General features: G+C 34.4%; 1 protein-coding gene across 1 annotated transcript in view; it reads right to left on the bottom strand.

The window, feature by feature from the left end:
* The window catches only part of adgra2 (adhesion G protein-coupled receptor A2), an 86,546-nt gene that overhangs the window by 28,330 nt on the left and 33,027 nt on the right, over nt 1-25,189 (bottom strand). The gene's annotated exons all lie outside the window — the stretch shown is intronic.

The raw sequence follows: 25,189 nt of genomic DNA, 5'->3' as shown, positions 1-25,189 counted from the left end.
TTAAAGGGGACATCGGATGCCCATTTTCCACAAGTTGGTATGATTCTTTAGGGTCTTCATGAAATATCTGTAACATACTTTGGTTAAAATTCCTCAGTGGTCGTGTAAAACTGCCCCCTTTTTACCTTGTCAAAAACAGCTCTGTTCACAGCGAGCCATTTCGGTGCATGTCTCTTTAAATGATAATGAGCTACTGCTCACCCCACCCCTCTCTTCCTAATCCACTGCATCCTCAGTGGCTCTGATGTCGGGACAAACTAAACACTCTTATGTTCACTTTTACATCCAACTACAAAACTCCTTAATTGCTTACGAGACATTGTAGTCACTACAGATGCTCGAGCGAGGAGAAAATGGCAGACAGCGAACAGCTGAGGGTGGAAATATGCTGATACGGGACAGTCCGTCAGCGGCTGTGGGCGGAGCCTCTGTAATATGACGTCATATTGCTCAAAATGGCTTGATAATTGAGACAGTTTAGATTTTTTGGGGTTTAAAAAAAGAGTGAATGGATTTTTATCATTGTAGGATAGTTGTGTCCACACACTGCTAAAACACATTTATATGCAAACACCATGTAAAAGTGAATTTTTCATCAGAATGTCCCCTTTAAATCAAACCATATTAAACACTTATTACCCGCAGTTCAACATCACAGTTCATTAATTTTGAGAAATTAGATTACATTACATTTAGACAGTATATTAGTTTTAATTTTTTTTTTTTTAAAGATTCAAGTTTTATATAAAATAAATAGCCTTTTATATGTATTATAAAGTATATTGTGCTTTACATAGAATGCAAACTTAAAAAAATTCTTAAAATGTAATTTATTCCTGTGATCAAATCTGAATTTTCAGCATCGTTACTCCAGTCTTCAGTGTCACATGATCCTTCAGAAATAATTCATAAAGAATACATAAATAAATATGTATGATTATCAATGTTTAAAACAGTTTTGCTGCCCAATATTTTTATGGAAACCATGATACATTTTATTTTTCAGGATTCTATGATTAATAAAAAGTAAAAAAAAATCAGCATTAATAAAAATCTTTTGTATATAAAATCTTCCTGAAACAGTATATTAGTTTAAATTTTTTTTTTTTTTAAAGATTCAAGTTTTATATAAAATAAATAGCCTTTTATATGTATTATAAAGTATATTGTGCTTTACATACTTAAAAAAACTTTAAAAAAATAATAATTTAAACATTAATTTTTATTATTTTATGTAATATTTATTAATAATATTAATATTATTACAAATAATATTTATGTGTGTGTGTACATATATAATGAACACTCACACACACATATACATACATATATAATAATTATATTGTATATAAAATATCTATGTATTTTCTAAGCATTATAGAGTGTGTTGTATGCTTTACATAAGCTAATTTAAACTAAAATTACATACTTATTTAAATACTATTATAAATAAATATTGTCATTAATAATATTATTATTACAAATAATAACTATATCTAATAATATTTATTATTATTATTATTATTATTATTATGTAGTGTTTTTATTTTATAATTTTATGCTAATTAAAGATTCATGATTTTATTAATGACTGTTTACTGTTAACTTTTCAGTACCTCTGATGTGAAGTAAATATTTACTTATATATTTAATTATCAAATTATAATCCATTATCTACACTTTTCAGTATTTTTGAGTATAACAAATACTTCTATATAATATAAAAACATTTATATAATATAAAAATCTTTATAATGTATATAATATAAAATAAATCTCCAAAATGTATTGCAATGGATAGTGTTACTAAAAATATATTTAAAAATTAAATAAAAAACTTAAATGTAAACATTAAATATTGCACATTTCAAAATCCAAACTGTGGGATCAGCTGACCTGGTTGCATGACCTCATGTTAAAACTACTGAATCTGAACTATATTATTACAAATAATATTTATGTCTGTGTGTACATATATAATGAACACTCACACACACATATACATACATATATAATAATTATATTTTATATAAAATATCTATGTATTTTCTAAGCATTATAGAGAGTGTTGTATGCTTTATATAAGCTAATTTAAACTAAAATTACATATTTAAATACTATTATAAATAAATATTGTCATTAATAATATTATTATTACAAATAATAACTATATCTAATAATATTTATTATTATTATTATTATTATTATTATTATTATATTGTAACACATACAGTATATTAGAATTAATATTTAAATAAAATATGTATATGTATATATGTATTACAGTGTGGGTGCGTGTGTGTGTGTGTGTGTGTGTATATATATATATATATACTGTAACATTTTGCTAATATTGAACCAAAATTTCCTACGCATAGCATAGATACAGAAACAAGCAATCCACCAATGAATCATCCTCTCTTTCCTAATGTCCTTCATCCATAAAGCTCTATCGGTGCTGAAACTACAGCAAACAACGACGCAGCATGATATCATGTGCTGAATATAAAATGAACATTACACAGCTTGATAACACATATGCTGTATATATTTGCAGGGAACCAAGACATTAACACCGGCATGAGAGAATGCAGTAAAGCGGCCTGTCACATCTGTATGGCCCACTGAGTGCTGCATGATTGACACATTAATAGCTATCAGAGCCAATATACGGAGAGGGTAGAAGGTGAGAAAGTGACCACAGGAGAAAGTTATGCGCTATTAAATACACGTGTTTGAATTCCTGTGACTACAAAAGAGTGTGACAGCAGGGTAAATAGGACATATTGTAGAGTATTTCAGTCTATGAATGTGAATCGCTGAATGAACCTGCTCACAAATGCGTGTGTGTGCCAGTAGCAGTGCTCTTGGACGGGGAACAATAGCTGTTTCCTGGCTAGCGTGTCCTCACCCTCATTAGCACTGTGATGAAAAGAGAGACTCTACCCACTGTTTCCTCATACACACACCGCTAGAGTAAAGGTCAGAGCAAAGTGTGCTCTCTGTGTGTGAAGATCAACACAACGGCTCACAGACACTCTCTTATCGCTCAGATGGGGAATGTGGAACAGGGAGAGATCTCTTCCTAAAGTCTGGAGAGCTCTCTCTCTCACACACACACACACACTGCAGAACCGCAATGTCAGCATGGCTGGAGTGATTAAAGACCTCATGAAATCTGAAGTCGTATGGCTCTAAATCTGTTTGTTAGTACGGTAGTATATTCCTAAAGCTCACAAAATGATCTCTTAGCACATTTACATATTTAACATTTACTGTCTTACTTTTCTGGATAAAAATGTTGCTGACTCAGATTGAAGAAATTATACAACTACAGTACATATGTGAAGGTTCAGCTGATTTTTAAACTATAATACATTTTCATTTAATTACAAATAACGTGCAATTAAGCATCTGAAAACATTTGCACTTACGTATATTCTTTTAAAGTATATTATTTCCGTTATAAGTACTCTTTGTAAAAGGGTGCTAAAGTGGGCTTTTCTCACAGCAAATAGCAAATCATGTTCATGTCTTTGGCTTTCTATGAAAAAAGGCAAAAGCCGTTTGATACGTCCAGGCCCAACTTCCTGTTTCAACAGGAAATGCGTCCACACAGGACAGAAAACTGCACTCATCAAGTGGATCTTTAAAACTCTGGAGCAGTTACACACAGTTGGGATCCACGAACCTTCATGAACTTCACAAAGGATTTATAAAGAACGATTTTTGATCCGTGTCTTTAAATCACTTACAATCTAAGCCAAAGTCTGCGGAATAATTTCCCCCGCACATTGTTTATGACTGTCTTAGTAAGACCTTATGTAAGAACATGATGATAGGTATTCAAACATGCAGATGTTTGGACTGGAAACCTATAACACACTTCAATCACTAACCTGAAACAGCATTTTGCAGTATTTGAACTCTTCATAGAGATTTGGGGTATACACTTTCATGACAATTCATAACTATTTTACATTTTGCAAATTGATGGATAACTCATATGAATTTATACAATTTCATTCTCATATTTTTATACAGTCTGCTTACATCCCACTGACGGTTAGCATCACAGTTGCTTTCTTTCTAACAATTGTACATTTCTGTACAAATCACATGTACAAATTCATACAAAATTCCCACCTCGTAAAACAGTTATGCTTTTCATGAGATTGCTTTGCACTTTTTCAGCGGTCATGCTGGGATTTCAAAACATTCTTCAATAAAGATCCCTGAACTAAACCAAGCAGCTCTGAGATTAAATCACAGTGTTAAAAACGTTGATAAGAAGCGAAAAAGTATGTGAAAATTAGAAGAAAACAAGACAAGACTGTCTACTTTAATTTATGAGGGAATGAAATACTCATCCAATTAAGCACTGCAAACATTATAATCAAATAAAGAACAATGGTACAATATAATACTTTCGATTTAAAATTCACTGATTGTGAGTTAAAAACAAACAAAAAAAAGTTTATTTTTAAAATATTCCGATACAAATCGTACAAAATATAAGTAGCTATTTTAATTCACATAGTAACGGTGACCTCTGGATCTCAGGACTATGAGTAGTGTTGTTGCTATTTTGGTGATTTTTTGAAGTTGAAATCATACTAATTTGTGTCTTCACTTTACAACCTCAGAGCTCAAGATTGATCTTTATTGAAATGTTAATAAATCAGTGTTAATCAATTTCACTATAATTTTTTATTTCTGGGTCCAGTTTGTTAAGCTCTATGCGCTCTATTTAGAATTTTGGACAAATTAGATTTAATGTTATTGGAAATTGCCATTGATGAGTAACAGTAAAACCATCATTTCAAAAAGAAACTGCAACATATCACATGGCTTAAGGCAAATTGCTAGAATGATACTCTGGCGTAACTGATTTAAAAATACAAAGATAAATGACTTTTTTTTAATCTCCAGAATTCCACATGGTGTCAAAATTCCTCACAAAAGACACCAAAACAATAATAATAATAATGAAAACAAAACAATGATATAATAATTATGGGTCTTTTCAAAATTTTTGGACAGTTGCAGGTTGAGAGCAGAGACTGGTGCTGTTTTTCATAATTATAGAAGGGGAAAAAATCCATTCAAATATACAGCTTCAGATTCTTAATCAGAATGAGCATTTCTTCTGACAAGTTATATGGTTCATTAGGCCGGTTTCCAGGCAATGTAGCAATCTGGCACATTGATACAGGGAGGAATATGGTGAGGTGTGTTGCTTTGTAAATTTAGGTGCAAATAGCGGAAGCCATTTCGGTGGCGCTTGTCATTTCCTGTCCCTGCACAGAGGTTGTTTCTCGTTTATTTTTATGGCTTCCTTTCTCTCTCTTTTATTTTAAACACTGTTTTTTCCCCTACTGCTGGAGTCCTGAGTGGGGGCAGCAGAAGTGACCCCGTAATGGTCACTAACATACATATTGGGCATGTTACACAATGGGGTCCTTATAACACTGACCCACTCCTACCCAAACAGGAAATCTGGATCTGCCTGCTTCTTATTTTTCCAACTCATTTCCTGCTTTTCCTCTCCTTCCTTAGATTATTGGAATAGTTTTCCTTTATCCAGTCTATCCTGAGTCAAAGGCAACATTTCACTTTTATTTGTACTGAAATGATTGCAAATGATCATCCATTTGAAAACCAATGCACACGTAATGAACCTAATCTGAAAATGCATGTGTAAAATGTCAATGTCATAATTTTATTAATCAGATAAATGGAAACAATATATATTTACATCTAATTCAGGACTGGCCATTTTAGATTTAAATATCTAGCATATTTCAAGAGCTTGAATTAAATACACGTGTAATGTGAAGTCTAGACTGTTTACTTTATCATTTTTTTCAGTAAACTTATGAAGAAGAAGTGCACTTTTGAAGAGTTGCATTTCTGTGGTTAATGTTGATTATATATTTGTTCAATGGCAGAAGGAAGGTACTACGCCAAGATAAACGTTGGGACCGGAATTGTGGAAAATTGCTCAACCCTGTGCTTAAAGTATGTGCATTTCCAGAAATAAGTTAGGCACATGTATTAAAAAAATTACCATTTATGCTTTTAGGATGTTGCTTCAGTTGGACTCTGGAAAGCGGTTTGCTGTCAAATCATTTGAAGGGACCCAAATGTAGAAGAAAACTAATGCCAAAATCCAGTTTTACTTCATATCATTATCTGAGCATGAACAATCTGAGCATATGTGTTTCATCTGATAGCCACAGACTGACCAGAATACACACACAGAACACAGTGTACACACACATTTGCATGATATGTATTTACATTCATTCATTTAGCAGATGCCTTTTTACAAAGCAACTTAAAAATAAGGAATACAACATGCGACATATATACAAGAAAAAAAAAATATTATTACAAAATATGGCCAGGAATGCAGAAACAGATGAAAAGGACCAGAAGAAGAGGCAAAGCCATCAATCTATGATTGGCTGATCAACCTGTCAATGCAATAATGGCCAACTTTTATGAGGACAAACGGGAAAACTAATTACAAAATAAACATTTCACCCACTCAGACATCATCACTTTCAGTCATGTCCAACTCAAAATCAAAATAAAACACATTTTATAAAATTGTATCTATTTATTTATCTATCAAGTTGTTGTTTTTTATATAATAATATATGCTTAAGATCTTTTTCACAAGGGTATGTATAGAAACAACATTTTAAGTTTATTGCAAAACATGCTTATATATACAAATACTTAAGAATTTTGGTCATTTGCAGTGCATCATGGGAGTGGACATTCGCTGAGAGCTCTTTTGGCATGTATTTGCTGGATATTTCATTGTAGAATCATGGGTAATGTAGATGTTTACACTGAGGCCTCACAATAAGCATATAAAATCAATTAACAATCTAGTACCTCACTGTAGGTCTTTAAAGGTTTACATGGTTATATTTAAAAATCAGTTCCCCAATGGAGAAAATGAATGGAATTTTTACTTCTGGAACCCCACACAATTACAGAAATTCTGCAGCAATTTGCATAAGTCCAACTATTAATATGTTGGGAAAAAATGCGATTATCAATTGAAAGCCCTGCATGTTGGGCCGGCACACCATATTTTAAGAGCAGAGCACTGAAGCGCTGTCACTAGGCCAGTGTGAGCACAAAGAAACAGCTGTCTGACAGCACAGAACACAATATGACTGAATGAACACAATGACAGGCTATGTGTGAACACGGCTGCATGTGGGTGGACTTTGAGATCCAGTCAGTCTGGGCTTTAGGAGGACAAAATGAAAAGGATTTCTTGTGGATGTGAAAGAAGGAAACACGTACAGTTTCAGCTGTGCATTTCACAGACACGGTAAAAATGCCCTCCCAAAACTACTCTTGTCTGCTCTTTCAGCGATTTTTCGGTGTGAATGTACACTCTGTCACTCCGTCCTGCTTTTGCATTTCGTGAAAAGCCCAGACGCTTTTGGGTCCCGCTAGCAACATAAACACACCCACACTAACACACATACACACACTCACAACACACCCCTTGCCTTGAGTTTATCTAATAGTCACATCTGGAGTCTATCAACTCCAGCAGTCTGCCCCCCTTCTTCTTCCTCACACACTCCTCTGGTCCTGCTCTGTCCCATTCCTTTAACACTTTCTTCACCACATCGCTACTGGATATGAAGCCTGAGACAACTCCAGCAACTGAATATTCAGTCCCTGCTTTTATGCGTGCTCATCGGCTCAACATCTCAACAAGAACTCCAAATGAACTCTGGAAGTTGGACTGTTGTTGTGCTGCGGAGGGGTTTTGAGGAGTATTTGTGTAAACAGTGAGGCCAAGGTAATCTAGTCCGGTCAAACCATGTCTAGTCAAACTTCTGTCAAACTTGTATTATGATATTACAGCTGAAGTGTGTAATTTTTTCAGTTTTGAGGAACGTTCTTCTATTTCAGTTTTATATACAGAGACAAGATTTCCCTGAAGCGTGTAAATACTGTGGTGCTTGCAAAACGTTCTGTTTGTTTGAGCATCCTGAACAATCTGACACAGCAACAGCTCAACCAATGGGATAAGTTTGGGGGCGGGGTTATCTATTTGGTTGACCAGTGAAAGATGAGGGGAGAGTTCATGAAACATTCACCTTTCAAAGTTGCACGTTTTATTTTTGCAAGTTAATTAGCCATTTGTTGAAAGTAGTGCCAATGAATTTGTACAATTCAGCTTTAGATTCAAGGTAAAATTAAAATTTACTTTCAATTAATATCTACTGAAATCCACATTCCTGGTTTTATTATGCACTATTTGCATGGTATCCCAAGCACACACACAAAAAAGTAGTTTCTTGTAATATTTGATTGAAATGTAATGACATCACACATCCCTTTTATATTCCCTCATATTTCAACCACATGGATGCATTGTAATACGTAACGCCCACTTTTTACAACCCAATCATAAAATTCCACCCTACATTATTTCTCATTGAGTGTCCTTTTAATTAGAAAATACCCTTGTGAAAAAGAAGCACACTTTAGCATACTTTTAAAATGTATATGGCTCTATCCCAGCATTTGCCATCTTGAGTATCAATACACACAACGTGCTATAAATTTAGCCAATCACAGCACTGGGCGTTTACTTTTGTTTCTGCGAGAGGAAACGCCCCTTGAAATTGAGTGTGTTTCACAGAGTGTGAAACTGAGGATGTAAAATAATAATTTTTACAACTATTGGACCTTTTTTGGTGCAAAAAAAGCAGTACACTTAAAGGGATAGCTCACCCAAAAATGAAAATTGCCCCATGATTTACCTTAAGCCATCGGTGTACGCCTACGTCCTACGTCATTCACTGGAACGTCACTCTCTTGTGAACACACGTACGGCAGTTAGCAGAAGCTATAGATTACGGTTTATAAAGTTTTAAATATGGATATTTTTCTTACACAAATGCATCGATTCACTTCAGAAGGACTTTATTAACCCCTTGGAGTCATATGGAGTACTTTTTATGATGGATGGATGCACTTTTTTGGCCTTCAAAATCTCAACCCCCATTCACTGCCATTATAAAGCTTGGAAGAGCCAGGATATTGTTTTAATATAACTCCGACTGTATTCGTCTGAAAGAAGAAAGTCATATACACCTAGGATGGCTTGAGGGTGAGTAAATCATGGGGTAATTTTCATTTTTGGGTGAACTATCCCTTTAAGTGGCCTTTTATTTCAATATTTTATTTTATTTTCAATTTTATTTTAATATTATACTTTCTATAAGTGTACGTTCAGCACAACTAAACACACTTCTTTTTCACAAGGGTATGTCAGATTATAGAAGTAAAATGGGTTGTGAACCATCTTTGAATTTAAAACACATCACCAACACAGAAATGAACATATTGTTTGTCCTTAAGATTTATTTTTGTCTCACGGCGATCTGTTTTATTTATTTCTTATTTATTTATCTTATTTATTTCTCTTTAAAGTATTATTCTTGAGTTAATCCGTGCATGATTGCTGGACTTTTATTCGCATAAGAAGCTGATTGAATCCACATCTGTCTTTCTCTAGCTTTGTTTATTAGGGGAAAGATGGTTAAATTCACTGCCACTGCCACTGCCCTTCAGATTTTATAAGGGGGTCATGAGCTTAGCAATGACCAGCAAACACACACACACACAGCTCCCACTCTGGATAAGGTCATATCCTTAACTTCATTGAAAACAATGTTAATCTTAATTCCAAACACAGCATAATGGACCCACATTAAATTAGAAGGACAGGGTTGGGACACTCTCAATAAACAAGCATGTTTTCTTAACTTTGTATAGCAGGCATTTTAAAGGAATAACACGTCACCTTATCACCATCATGTTGCAAAAACACAAAAGTAGATATTTTCAAAGAATCCTATTCATCTAAAAACTGTGTAGATTTGTCTGTCTATCTGTCTGTCTATCAATCCATCATATCATATCTATCTGTCTGACTATCTGTCTATTGTATCGTATCGTATCGTGTCTGTCTGTCTGTCTGTCTGTCTGTCTGTCTATCTATCTATCTATCTATGTATGTATCGTATCTGTCTGTCTGTCTATCTATCGTTTCATATCAAATCTTTACATTATAAAAGACAGAAAACACATAACAGAGTCAAGGTCTCTCTCCTTCTCTCCTCTATTTATGAAACTACATTTTGCACCTATTTTTCCTCATCCTTTTCACTCTATCAGTTTGTAAATCTTCATTCTCTCTCTCTCATTATTCTCATTAGCTCTGCTCAAATCAGTGCTGGACAGGCCGCTGTGATCTGTTCACACACTCGTTAGGGTCGCCGCTCGTTAGTAGGGGCCAGCCTCATTACAGGATGTGTGTGTGTACGTGTCTATGTGGCTGTGCGCCGTTTTAAGGGATGGCGCTGGATGGAAAATTTAATTTAGTAGATCAAGGGAAAAAGCGTGGGTTTGGCTGAGTGTGTGTATTTGGGTTCAGGTGAAAATTGCTCTTTTCATATAACATGCTTGTGAGTACACTCTTAAAAATAAAGGTGCTTCAAAAGGTTCTTCAAGCGATGCCATAGAAGAACCATTTTTGGTTCCGCAAAGAACCATTTAGTCAAAGGTTCTTTAAAGAACCATCTCTTTCTTACCTTTTTATAATCTGAAGAACCTTCTTTCGCCACAAAGAACCTTTTGTCAAACAGAAAGGTTCTTCAGATGTTAAAGGTTCTTTATGGAACCATTTAGACAAAAAGGTTCTTCTATGACATCGTGAAGCACCTTTATTTTTAAGAGTGTGAATGAAAGCCAAGACAACACAAAGACACACTCGCACACATGCACTAACATGTGGCCTTCACGACATCCTACATCAGCCCGCTGTGTTCTATAAGGGTATAAAACAAACATGGCTAAACATCGCTCTCGTTGGGTGGTTTGGCGAGCTATGAAGGACTTATTTTCTTTGAGGAGGTCTGCTTTAATGAAAGGGAGGACTGTGTGAGGAGCTGCTAGAGAACCAACGCCGGCCTCTCCTCCTGCCCTCCGGCACTTTAATACTAGATTGCTGTCCTTATAGAGGCGCATACTGAAGGAAATTAATTTCAGAAAGAGTGTGAAAACTGCAGAGAGAACATGCTAGTTGTCACACCTGTGGGATGTGCGGTTGAAGGTCAAGATGGCACATTATGATGAAGGAGACTCAATAAAAACAATAATAAAACATTTTTCACTATTACCTCAAGTTTAATCATAGTGTTAATCAAGGTGCAGCATTGATATATAAATATGATTGGACCTGTGTTAACATCTCATAACTGTGATGTGTTCCAAATGACCTGTTTTTACAGCTTACTTAATGGTCAGAGTAGAGTAGATTAGATTGGGAAGGAGCTTTGCATTTTATATGCAACTGTTTAAAAGTTTGTGGTAAGTAGGATTTTTTTAAAATAAATTATTACTTTTATTCATTAAGAATGCATTAAATTAAATTCAATTAAACTTTATATTCATAAATGGATCATGAAAAAAATCATCACCATATCACCGTTTCCACAAAAATATTAACCAGCACAAACATTTTCAACATAATATATAATAATACTACAGAATATATGATAATAAACAGAAATGTTCCTTGAGTATCAAATTAGCATATTAGAATGATTTCTGAAAGATCATGTGACACTGAAGATTGGAGTAATGATGCTGAAAATTCACAAATTTAATAAATCACATTTTAAAATATATTAAATATAAATCAGTGCAAATTGTAATTTCACAATATTACTGTTTTATTTGTGATCTAATAAATGCAGCCCTGGTGAGAATAAGATAATTCTTAAAATAATAATAATAATAATAAAATAATTATAATATAATTATAAATGATAATTAATTAAATTAATAATAATAATAATAATAATAAATAAATAAATAAAAATACAATTCTTACCAACCCTGAAAAATAAACTTGAAAACCAGTTATAGAAAAATAAAAACCAGTGTATGGAAAAGGCTAAGGCTTGTGCTTGTGTTGTACAGAAATATAATCTGGCTGTCCCAGTCTTCAAAGCATGTCAACATATTCTGTTACACCAAATACACAAAATAATGATCTTTAAAAAAGCATCATATGACCCCTTTAAAGCAAATCATCTGCGACTAGTAACTATTAAATGTGTTACCAATAACAAAGATAGAAATCCTTATTTGGAAAATTGGAAGTTGCCTTCAAAATTCACTTGGGTTAAATCTAACAGACACATAATGGACAAATGAATGTGCAAAACCCTATTGATAATTTGCAATTTCATATACAGTGCTGCTTGAAAGTTTGTGAACCCTTTAGAATGATCTATATTTTTACATAAATATGACCCAAAACATAATCAGATTTTTGAATCATCGAAACATAATCAGAGTCCTGAAAGTAGACGAAGAGAATCCAATCAAACAAATGAGAAAAAAATATTTTCTTTGTCATATATTTATTGAGAAAAATGACCCAGTGTTAAATATCTGTGAGTGGCAAAACTGTGTGAATCTTTGCTTTCAGTATCTGGTCTGACCCACTTTTGCAGCAATAACTGCAGCTAAACGTTTCTTGTAACTGCGGATCAGTCCTGCACAATGGCTTGTAGGAATTCTAATCCCTTCCTCAGTACAGAACTGCTTCAACTCTGTGATGTTGGTGGGATTCCTCCTATGAACTGCTTGCTTCAGATCCTTCCACAACATTTTATCTGGATTCAGGTCCGGACTTTGACTCAGTCATTCCAAAACATTAACTTTGTTCTTCTTTAACCATTCTTTGGTAGAATGACTTGTGTGCTTGGGGTCGTTGTCTTGCTGCATGACCCACTTTCTCTTGAGACTCAGTTCTCGGACAGATGTCCTGACATTTTCCTTCAGAATTTGCTGGTATAATTCAGAATTCATTGTTCCATCAATGACAATGAAAGCCGTCCTGGCCCAGATGCAGCAAAACCGGCCCAAACCACGATACTACCACCACCATGTTTCAAAGTTCTTATGCTGGAATGCAGTGTTTTCCTTTCTCCAAACATAACGCTTCTCATTTAATCCCAAAATGTCTGTTTTGGTCTGAAACCTCGCTGACTATTACAAGTCTTGCTTTTGGAGTGATCTTTGTTGGTCGACCACTTCTGGCGAGGGTGCAACAGTGGTCTTGAATTTCCTCTATTTGTACACAATCTGTCTGGCTGTGGATTTGTGGAGTCCAAACTCTTTAGAACTGGTTTTGTAACCTTTTCCAGCCTGATAAGTAACAACAACTCTTTTTCGGAGGTCCTCAGAGATCTTCTTTGTTCGTGCCATTATTAACTTGCACAAACATGATCAGACTTTGATAGATCACTGCTCTCTAAATAAAACCGGGCACACACTGACACCTGAGAGTCATCTCACTGATTGAAAACACCTCTGAACAGATGGATTCTTATTTCACCTTCAAATTAACAGCTAATCCTAGAGATTCACATACTTTTGCCACTCACAGATATGTAATATTGGATCATCAAAATATTGTTCTCTCATTTATTTGATTGGATTCTCTTTGTCTATACTTTCAGGACTTGTGTGAAAATCTGATTATGTTTTGGCTCATATGTATGCAGAAATATAGAAAATTCTAAAGGGTTCAAAACTTTCAAGCAGCACTGCATACAGTAATCTAAAATGAGAAAAATTAGTCCATGAGCTTCCCTGTTGTTTCCCCCAAAATAAGATATTAAAACAACAGTTGATTCAGGACTTCATAAGGAGAATGTATTGTGCATGTTTTCTTTATCGGTTCACCATGGTTTAACAAATAAAATCTGGCCTGTGACCTAAAATGAGTTTGACACTTCAGAATTAAATTAAATAATCTGGGGGATTCTTTTCCATCATTTCACTCTGTTATGTGTGATTTCACAGGGACACACGTCTTAAGAGTATACAGTATACAGAGAAAAAAAAGAGAGAAGAAGACGGCTGTTTAGACAATATTTAGAGTCTTGAAGCAATGCCAGAACAGTTTGAGAGAGATTTCCATAATAGGATGTACAGCACACAACACATGGGATGAGAAAACACAGCCAGACAGAAAGATGAAGTGCTGCAGTTTTCTTTCGTGTCAAATCAATAACATACGTGTCATGATAAAGAATGCTTTGACATCACTTCAGTGAAATACTGCTCTGCTGATAACACACCCTTTGAATTGAGAGAGAGGAAAAGAAGAAAGTTACAGTAAATGTGTTAGCAGTCAGATCTGTGATTAATATTAATATAACAACACTTCTAGACATGAATTTGACATAGGCAGCAGTTTTTGGGCTATAGAGAGAGCAGTAAGATTACCCTGTCCTGGGATGACTGCTGCACAGACTGCACAGATAAGATAAACTCCAGGCAGCATGTTACGCTACACACACACACACACACACACACACTCACAAGCTGGACACAATGCACAGAGATATGTACACACACACACACACACACACACTCACAAGCTGGAAACAATGAACAGAGATATGTGCACACACACACACACACACACAGAGCTGTTGAATTAAAACAAGAATAAACAATGTAACAATAGTACACATACACACATCACACAGACCTGTCACTCCGCAGGAGGCTGAGGCCCAGGGCATGCTGGGAAATTTGTTTGTTACAAATGATACAACCAACTATAATCAGGTTCTCATGAGCAAACTAGTCTGATTTACCAGTACTTCAAACTTTACATCCCTTGTGAAAAAAAAACTGTGAACTGAATGTAACATTTTCAAAAGCTTAACTGGCTGTTAAATAAAAAATTAAATTAGCTGAACTTTAGAGTGCTAGAGAGCCACACTTAAATTGGACTTAAGTACATTTTTATATCTAATTTCATAATTACTTCTATTGTCTTTGAAATATGATTAAAGTGTACTGCCGAATGTACTGACAAGCATTTATGGTAAACTAAAATCTATTTTAAAGTCCGGTATGTGTCATATATTTGTAATAATGAAGTTGCAATTTAGTACATTTAAAATATATTAACTTTAATAGTGCATGACACACTACAGTTACTTCAGTGCTTCAGTATGTTAATCGAAACATCAAAATAAGTGTACTGCTTTAGAGCATGATAAAATATTATTGAACCAATGATTTAAAATGTAATTTTGAATTTGACATTATTACAAAGTGCACTTTTTAAAAGTATACTTAAGTGTGTTATGAAACAGTCTCTTTAAAGGGATAGTTCACCCAAAAAAAAAAATTTTCATAATTTATTCAAGTTTTTCCAAATTCAATCCTTGATTCAAATTTCTCATAAGTTTAATTGATTTGGTCTAAAGAGAGAAGAATTAATGACTATTTTTGTTTGAAGACTACATATAAAATAGCTACCAAAATGAATGTTGGTAACTGCAGTTTGACTAAAAGTAATGACTAAAAGTTGACAAAAATGCAATGACTTTTTGTCGACTAAAACTATGAAAGACTCAAATGACTAAAATGTGACTAAGACTATTAAGCCTTTTCATCTCAAGATAAAGACTAAGACAAAATCAAAAATGCCTGTCAAAATTAACACTGTAAGACATCCATAGTTTTTAGTAAGAAAAAAAAACATTAAAAAAACTTTAATGTACTTTTTAGAAAAAAAAAGTTTGGACTTTTTTGAGCAGCATAAGTTATAAGGAGTTTAATGAAATTCCATTCATTCCAATGAGTTAATACTGATAATTATCAGTTTATGTGTTCTTATAAATTTCATATTATAATATATTGAAAATTCTCTTGAATGTTGAAAAATACATATTTTTTCTCGCATTACAGTGGTTTTGCTGTTGTTCTTGTAAAATTAGAAATTTCAAAGAATTCATATATAACAGTAAAACACAGTAATAACAGTAAAACACATCAAATAACAGTAAAACAGTAACATTCAAAACTGAAATTGTTGCACATTTACGCATTAATGCGAAGTTACTGATCAGACACAATATGGTTTTAGTTGAAAAATATTTTAAGTTATGTATAAGTTGTGACTGGTTTATAAATTTACGTTAAACTGACCCAGGACTGCAAAAGGGTTATACAGTTTTTTAAAAAGTGATAGGAGGGTTAAAAGTTTGTTTTTAAGAAAACCATATCTGTAGATAATATAATGATTTTTAATCGAAAATGAAAGGCCACTTAATTTAAAGTGTACTTAAAGGGATAGTTCACCCATAAATGAAAATTACCCCATGATTTACTCACCTTCAAGCCATCCTAGGTGTATATGACATTCTTCTTTCAGACGAATACAATCGGAGTTATATTAAAAAACATCCTGGCTCTTCCAAGCTTTTATAATGGGAGTGGATGGTAGCCCAAAATTTGAAGCCCAAAAAATTGAACCAATCCATTATAAAAGAAGTCCACACGGCTCCAGGGTGTTAATAAAGGCCTTCTGAAGCGATGCGATGCATTTGTGTAAGAAAAATATCCATATTCTAAAGTTTATAAACCGTAATCTCTAGCTTCCGTTAACTGTCCTACACACATTCACGAGAGAGTGACATTCCAGCGGATGATGCTTATTTGTGTATGTTAATTTTCTCTATTTTGACATTTCGATCATTTAAACTTAAATCTTTAAAAACATTTTAAAAGCATACTTAATTATGTAATCTTTAGCAAATATCAAAATGAATATACTTTTTTCATACTGTACATTATAATGTTGTGATGCCTAAATTCACTTGTAGTGTTTTAAATGATCGATTTTAGTGTTAGTGTTTGTAATTGAGACAAAATAGCATACAATTTTAATATTCGCCATTTATCGGTATGGGCCAGATTTGTAATATCGGTACACCACTAGTAATAGGTGTACAAATAAACAAAATATATTTTATTTTGTTCTCATTATGTCCAGTATTGGATATATGACTCTTAAACATCACATGAAAAATATGACTTTACATGGTCCTTTTCTGTTTAAATGGCCAGTTTAAGCGACAATGTGGATGGATAAGCATTAGCCTCCTCATTCCCTTATATTTTTTATTCATTTCTTTTCATTTTCCTGAACGATTTACAATCCTGTACGATTTCCAATTCCTCTTGGCTGAATGATATTTATTTAGTTTCCCACAAAACCTGTGCTGGAGAGATTGTAAGACTGACAGATAGAGAGTGCTGATTATCTCGTGCTCCACAGGAATCACTAATTATGAGGAGTACTCACTGATCCAAGAGCAGGTGGAGGAGAAGCGTGAGGATGGAATGGGAACGCTGAAGAAAGACAGAACCCTCCTGCGAGACGAGAGGAAGATGGAGAAGCTGAAAGCCAAACTTCACACAGATGATGATTGTGAGACTCCTGGCAACTGTGAAAATAAAACATTAGCAAACAAAACACCCCGCCAGATTTACACACACTGAGAGATTCTTATACAGGCTTGAAAAATATTTAAATGATATAATAACTGGTGTCATAGACCCCCTTAGTATTTGCTCACTGGATTTGAACTGTGGTGTTAATAAAAATTTATTTGGTTGCTAATGCTAACATGGTTTCATTCATAGTGAACTGGCTGGACCACAGTTGGACGTTTCGGGAGCAGGGCGTAGAGGAGAGTGAGATACTACTTCTACGAAGGAAGTTCTTCTATTCTGACCAGAATGTAGACTCTCGTGATCCTGTCCAGCTCAACCTGCTCTACGTACAGGTAAAAGATTGTTTTTGATCACTTTTTTGCTCTCTTTTTCTATTTCAGACCATATTCTGACTAGATGTTTTCACCAAAAAGCATAATACGTCACAAAACAACAAGATCACAGCCAATCAGACCATATTTGAAATAAAATATACAATTATGTGAAGCAGGATTTTTGACCAATGAGATTTCATTGTGGGCGGAGCTAGCCAACATGACTTTACGAATGGAAACAAAGCAATCATCAAATGTCTTGCAGGGAAAGGGTTTCATTTGCTGAGTGACCGCTTCTTGACCTGAAGTATTTTGCCCTGATGCCCTGTGTAATTATTGATAATTATGCTTGATTTTAACAATAATAATCAATTTTATCGACTTGTTTTCATTCTCTTTTACTGAAATTCTGTCTGTCCTCTATCTGTCTTTTTGGCTGTTTTAGCTGTATTGCACCAGTTTGCCAAAACCTCGTCATCACCACCTGCTCTAACAATTAATTAATTTCTCAGAGCCACTGTCGCACAGACATTTAGGTGTTAGATAGTTTTATGAAAGCAGGGAAATAGTGACACAGCTCTTATGAATGAATTATTGGTCAGCCCAGAAGGCAATGTGCATATCTTCGCAGTTGCTGATTTGTCGATTGTCTTTTCCACCACCGTAGGCAGTATGGATTACTTTTCCCTCACATCTCTTCCTAATTAGGCACTTTTTTTTTTTCCAGAGTATTGCGTAGTTTTTCAGATCGCAATAAACGTGAAATGCCAGAAAGCACAGAGAAGCAAAATCATAAGTATCTATGTGGGAATTTAGACCAATGAGATGCAGTTGGGGGCGGAGCTAAACAGCATAACACAACATATTTTGATGGTTAGTTTAGCACAATAAAAATAATTTGTGATGTTTGTTGTATATCTATGTGGGAATTTGGACCAATGAGGTTTAATTGTTTTGGGGGCAGAGCAATAAAAATATTAGGGCTGGGAAGAATAACACGTTAATTTTGATGTTTAGATTAGTGCAATAAAAATAATCACAATTAATGAAGCATATTTTTTAACACTTCCTGAAGCTATGCTAATGTTTTTCATGACTTCTTGTAGCTAGCATTAAAACACGTTTGGGGGGGGTTAACATTTTTAAAGACACTATTGAAATTATTGCTTGAAATTTTATTACATCATACTTTTACACCTTCACCTAATTAAGCACTTTTCGCAGTTTTTTTGCATAGTTTTTTTTTTTTAGGTCACAAAAGTGAAAAGATCATATTTTTATGAGCCAATGAGGTTTCATTGTGGGTGGAGCTAACCAGCATGATGCCAAGAAAATAATAGAGCTGGTAAAATAGCATGTTAATTTTGATGGATGGTTAGTTTAATGTGATTAAAATATTTATCACAAAACACAACCGATAAAACTTTTTTAACAAGGACACCAGGAAATTTATCATGTGATTTTTTTTTTTTTCCCGTCATGCTAAGTTTGCACATGATCTTACATGTGATGTTGTCACACATTCACACAAGCATATTTTGTTCTCTCTCTGTAGGTGTATATGACATTCTTCTTTCAGACGAATACAATCGGAGTTATATTAAAAAACATCCTGGCTCTTCCAAGCTTTTATAATGGGAGTGGATGGTAGCCCAAAATTTGAAGTCCAAAAAATTTAACCAATCAATTATAAAAGAAGTCCACAGGGCTCCGGGGGGTTAATAAAGGCCTTCTGAAGCGACGCGATGCATTTTTGTAAGAAAAATTTACAACTTTTTAAACCTTAATCTCTAGCTTCTGCTAACTGTCGTACGCGCATTCATGAGAGAGTGGCGTCCAGCAGATGACGTAGCACGTAGGCAAATGCGGTGACGAACGCAGAAGTGACGAACGTGGAAGCGCAGAGGAGAGAGCAAAACAAAACACCGGTCACGAATTAGTAGTACAAAACGAGGATTTGTAAAGAAAAATGTCGGAGGATTTCAATATAAGCCAAGAGGACACTGGTTTTCCTTTGCTGTAAACAAAACTTGTTTCTCGCGAGACTAGCATATTCTCACCGGAGTTTACGCTACACCTACGTGCTATGTCATCCGCTGGACTCCACTCTCTGGTGAACGCGCAATAGGACTTCTTTTATAATGTATTGGTTACATTTTTTGGACTTCAAATTTTGGGCTACCATCCACTCCCATTATAAAGCTTGGAAGAGCCAGGATATTTTCTAATATAACTCCGATTGTATCCGTCTGAAAGAAGAAAGTCATATACATCTAGGATGGCTTGAGGGTAAGTAAATCATGGGGTAATTTTTGGGTAAACTAACCCTTTAATTAGGAATGCGTGCGCGAGAGAGAGCACTTCTATCAGCACGATTCCGCCTATCCCGCCTTCACTAACTTTAAGTTAATTGACAACGAATTGTTACTCCCGGGAAAAACGGGACATCTGGTCACCTTATCCCTACCCCTTCAGGTGCTGAGGCCATTGTTTCAGATCATTAGTTCGCATTTTGGTAGCCTATCCATCCACAGCGGCTGCCATACTGAGACTAGATATGCAAAAACGCCCCTTATCCGATTGCAATCCAATGACAGGGACGCACATTTTGAAGGACAAGACAGTAGCCTATAGGATGTATTTTAAATGTCCGGTAGTCCTCAAATAACATTATAGTCCCGTCTCGTCTTGTTAACGAAGACGCGGCATGAATTTCGTCATAGTTTTTATCATCAGATATTAGTTTTAGCTCGTCAGCGTCTCGTCTTAGTCACAGAAAAAATGTTCGTTAACGAATATTTTTCGTCGTCGTCTTTGTTTGACGAAATGAACACTGATGTCTTACACATTTTTACTTTTTGACTTTCAGGTCAAAACTGACCTGAATGTGATAGGAGGGTTAAGATTTAAGCACACTACAAGAGCATATTCAATACTATTAAGCACACTTTTTCCCACAATGGATTATGACATGATATCTAATTACTTTCATAATTGTGTTTCATTATTTTGGTTCTCATGCTGCATTCCAATCAACTGTAAAAGTCGGAACTGACCACCTGGAAAAGTGCAATAAAATGCTATTGAAATCAGATTTGGAAATCAACTTGGAAAGTCCGGATTTTCTCATTCAGAAATGTGATTGTGGTTGTGTGATATCACATGAACACGGGATAATAGGAGAGTAAAACCCAGTAAATGAACTATTCCCTTCATAATCATATACCTGCAAAACAAATGCCGTCGCTGCATAACATCATTTATACTCTGCAATTTGGTTGCTAGGAGACATCTTTCCAAAGCAAATGGTTGCATCGCAATTTGTTTCTTTATAAATCATCTTCAGAATGTCTGGCAATGGAACATCTTTACAGAGGGAAGTCAGCGATATCTACGAGGAAAGAATAGCCCACATCTGATATCGAATAGAATGCAGCATTAGAACTGTAGTAGCCAAGGATATGTTGGGCTTCCGTAAAGCTACATGGTTTTCTTAACGTACCGTGCCATACCATTTTTGTGTCATTTTTATTACAGACCTACTGCATAAGGAATGTGTTTTCCGTTTTGGGGATACAAATATTATAAGTACATGGTTCAAAAGTGTGCATATCTATTCTTTACCCACTTTTAACTCTCTATAGTACACAAGCTTTTTTTTTTTTTAAAAAAAAGATTTTTCTCTCCTCTGATTAATTTCATTTTTCTTTTTTGAACATATACATTTATAGACTTGGAGCTCCCACAAACTCTACAAACCCTGAGGAGTGAATCATCATAATTTTCCCTAAAAAGGTATTCTTAAAATCCAAGTTCATCCTGACTTTGAGCCTTTTCAAACCTGTTTTTCTAGTTGTGTGCATTTCTCCAGAACACATCATAATTGTTTTATTTACACATAAACATAGTTTTAAAACTATATAAGCATACTACTGTATATTATATATTATAATTGTATACTATTACAAATACTTCCAAATAAATAAAATGCTTCAACAATATAAGTCACAAAAAAGGCCAATAATGAAATTGCGTTACAGTAACAGTACAAAATTCCCACATTAATATAATCTCTAAAAAAAAGAGACTCAGTAAATCTTAGGCAAAGATGTTCTAGGAACAACAACATCTAATTTACTAACCAAATATGTAATTTAAAAAAATGATGTATTAGAAATGGCATTTTCTTGTATTTTTTTATTTTTGAATTCGTACAAAGTGAAAGGAAATCATTTGGTACTAATGGAGAGTTAACATCTATAGTTTTACATCTACTGAAACAGCCCTTCCCCTCATCCTAGCCTGGTTTAACTACAATCCCAGGTACGAGCGCCTGTTTGCGGGCACGGCTCCAGTTTCTCTGACCTTTGACCTCCGCAGCTCCCCGGGGGTCTTGTCTGCACTTGCAAAAACAAGCAAATCAGATCCTTTTACCCCAAACAAACACCTACATACAGAGAACAGCCCTGTCTTACACACACATGGCTAATCACTGCACACGTGCACACATGAACACGAGCGCACACACGTGCACACAATAATGACCTCACACACACACACACACACACACACATCAAACACACGTGTTGCCACATACACTCACAATAAACAATATTTAGAGTTAGAAAATATGTATTAGCCCACTAAAAGTATTATGTTTTTTTTTAGCCAAGGTACCGTATTACCATTTTTATATATGCAGCGTACAAAGAAGCTACAAAACAGTTTTATTAGAAAATAATATGGCCTACTGTAGCTGTCAGTATCATACACCAATACTGCAGGTCAATCAGCAACACAATATATTTCTTCCTCCTTCAGTCCCTGGCAGCCTCCTCTCTACCTCCTCTGTTATCTCTCCAGACTGAGCGGTTCTTCACAGAGTGATATATGGAGGTGTAATGAGACTCCTTCTGTGATAGTCTCGCGTACCGGCTCATCCTCCCTACTGCAGCATCACACTCACAGACAGCAGCAAACAGCTCCCTGTCAGTGTTCACTTCAGTATTCAGTATGAAAATCTGAGAAATATTCCTGATTATTTTCTAAATAAAGTAGAATGTTTTTGTTTTTGTCAATAATTTGCACTTGTATTTAAAGCTGCAGTTTGTACATAAAACATCAGTGTTCAAAACTGTCTCCTTAAAGCTTATAATAATGATTTATAATTTAAGGTGTCAAGGTCCGATTTTACGGAAAATTGACATCATTCATCTGTTTGAAAGCATTCATCATTGCATGGACATCACGTCCGTATACAGCCAGAGGAAGACCCGGCTACTGTATAGCGTGTGTTTGTGGAGCATTTGTAGCTTGTTCTTAGGTTTTAAACTTGTCATCTCGATGGCTGCTTTTAATCGTAAGCATTTTTATGTTTCAAAAAAGGGATGGCGATAGAGAGGCAACAGTTATGTACTGCAGCTTTAAGCAAAGAGGAAATATACAGTAAACACATAGGCCAACAGATATATACTTACAACAGATGTTTTGCGGGTAAGCAGATCGGTGGCCTTAAAAGGTCAAATTTGATTCTTGAGATGTTGCTAAAGCACTTTAAAACTTTTAACTTTTATTTATTTTTTATACTTGATCTGTCAATGTCTCAATTGTCTTTTAGCAGTGGGCCTGCTTTTCTAATCAGATGTACTTTTGTTTATGCATCAGTGCCCTAGTGAAAAATAAATAAACTAAAATGCATTTCAAATAAATGTATTTCATGCTAAGTATACTGCAAATACATTTACATATTTATGTGCTTAATAAAAATACCCTGCAATTGTAATTTTAGTATACTAAACTGACATACTTCAAGTCTGCTAAATTGGAACAACTAATTTTGTACTTAATGCATTATATATTATATGTGCGTAAGTAGTGCTGAAGCCCAACTAAAAAGGAACTGAAGTATACTTGAATGTGCTAAAGTGGAGCTATTGCAAGTATACTTCAGGTACACTTTAAATATCTTGCATTTAAAGACCGATATTATTCAAAGATCATAGAATTCTCATCGATAGTGGCATTAAAACACATTTTAGGCTTAATATTAAGAAATATGCATTGTGCACAAGTACTCCAAATAAACTTGAATTATAATTTTTATATCAGTATGTCTCGAGCGATATGTCAATAAATATGCTAATAGATTTGCACTATACTTAGTATGAAATAAATGCATTTTAAATATATTTCTTTTTTACTAGGGTGATATCATTTCTGTAGGTGGAGTTTGCTGAAATCCACGTAAACGATATTTTACGATCACACAAAAAACAAGTAAAAGTCACTCTTTCAGATGCTCATGTCATCTGCTGAACACTGGATATGATTTTGCACATACAGCACAGATTGGGTAAGTGATTCTACTACATCTGTGTGCTGAATTTTATTTTAAACAGTAATTAAGCATATATTTGTGTTCCCCGCCTGCTAAACTTGGATTATAAATATATTTACTGTTTCTCATTCATTCATACACAATGAAGAATGAGTCAAAACTATCATCTGTGCTGAACCATTTACTACACATGCTGTTGTAGACATTAATGAAAATAACCCAAAATATTCCTTTAAAGTTTGAATGTATGGTCAAATAAATCAATAAATGTGATAGCCTATATGTTTTTATATTTTTCTATGCTCAAAAGTTTGGGGTCAGTTCGATTTGAATGTTTCTGAATGTTTTTGAAAGTCTCTTATGCTCAGCAAGGCTGCATATATTTGGTCAAAAATACAGTAAAAACAGTAATATTGTTAGATATTATTGCAATTTAAAATAACTGCTTTCTCTTTCGATATATTACAAAATGTAATTTATTTCTGTGATCAAAGCTGAAATTTCAGCTGCCATTACTCCAGTCTTAAGTCTTTCTTATTATTATCAATGTTAAAAACAGCTGTGATGCTTAACATTTTTGTGGAAACCAAGACATATATATATTTTTTAAGATTCTCTGATGAATAGAAAGTTCAAAAGAAAAGCATTTAATCGAAATATAAATCTTTTGTAACATTATATTTGTCTTTACTATCACTTTTGATCAATTTAATGCATCCTTACTGAATGAAAGTATACATATCTATAAAAGTATCTTTTTGATGCCAAACTTGAATGTGTTTTTATATGTTGTTACCTTATTTTAAAGGGGTCATACGATGCGATTTCAATTTTTCCTTTCTCTTTGGAGTGTTACAAGCTCTTGGTGCATAAAGAACATCTGTAAAGTTGCAAAGACTAAAGTCTCAAATCCAAAGAGATATTCTTTATAAAAGTTAAGAGTCAGCCACACCTACCTAAAACGGCTCGTTCTAACACGCCCCCACATATCTACATCACGATGTGGGAAGATTTGCATAACACCGCCCAAATGTTCACACAAAGAAAGAAGGAGTAACTTTTATTCTCGCTGTAATATTGAAAAGTGAAAAGTGAAAAAGTGAAAAGTGACGTGACATGTGGCCAAGTATGGTGACCCATACTC

Source organism: Sinocyclocheilus rhinocerous, unplaced genomic scaffold (genome assembly GCF_001515625.1).
Source record: "Sinocyclocheilus rhinocerous isolate Xijiao unplaced genomic scaffold, SAMN03320098_v1.1 scaffold311, whole genome shotgun sequence".
NCBI classification, from domain to species: Eukaryota; Metazoa; Chordata; class Actinopteri; order Cypriniformes; family Cyprinidae; genus Sinocyclocheilus; species Sinocyclocheilus rhinocerous.
Note: the sequence above shows the minus strand (reverse complement) of the source record. Positions and strands in the feature narration are given on the sequence as shown.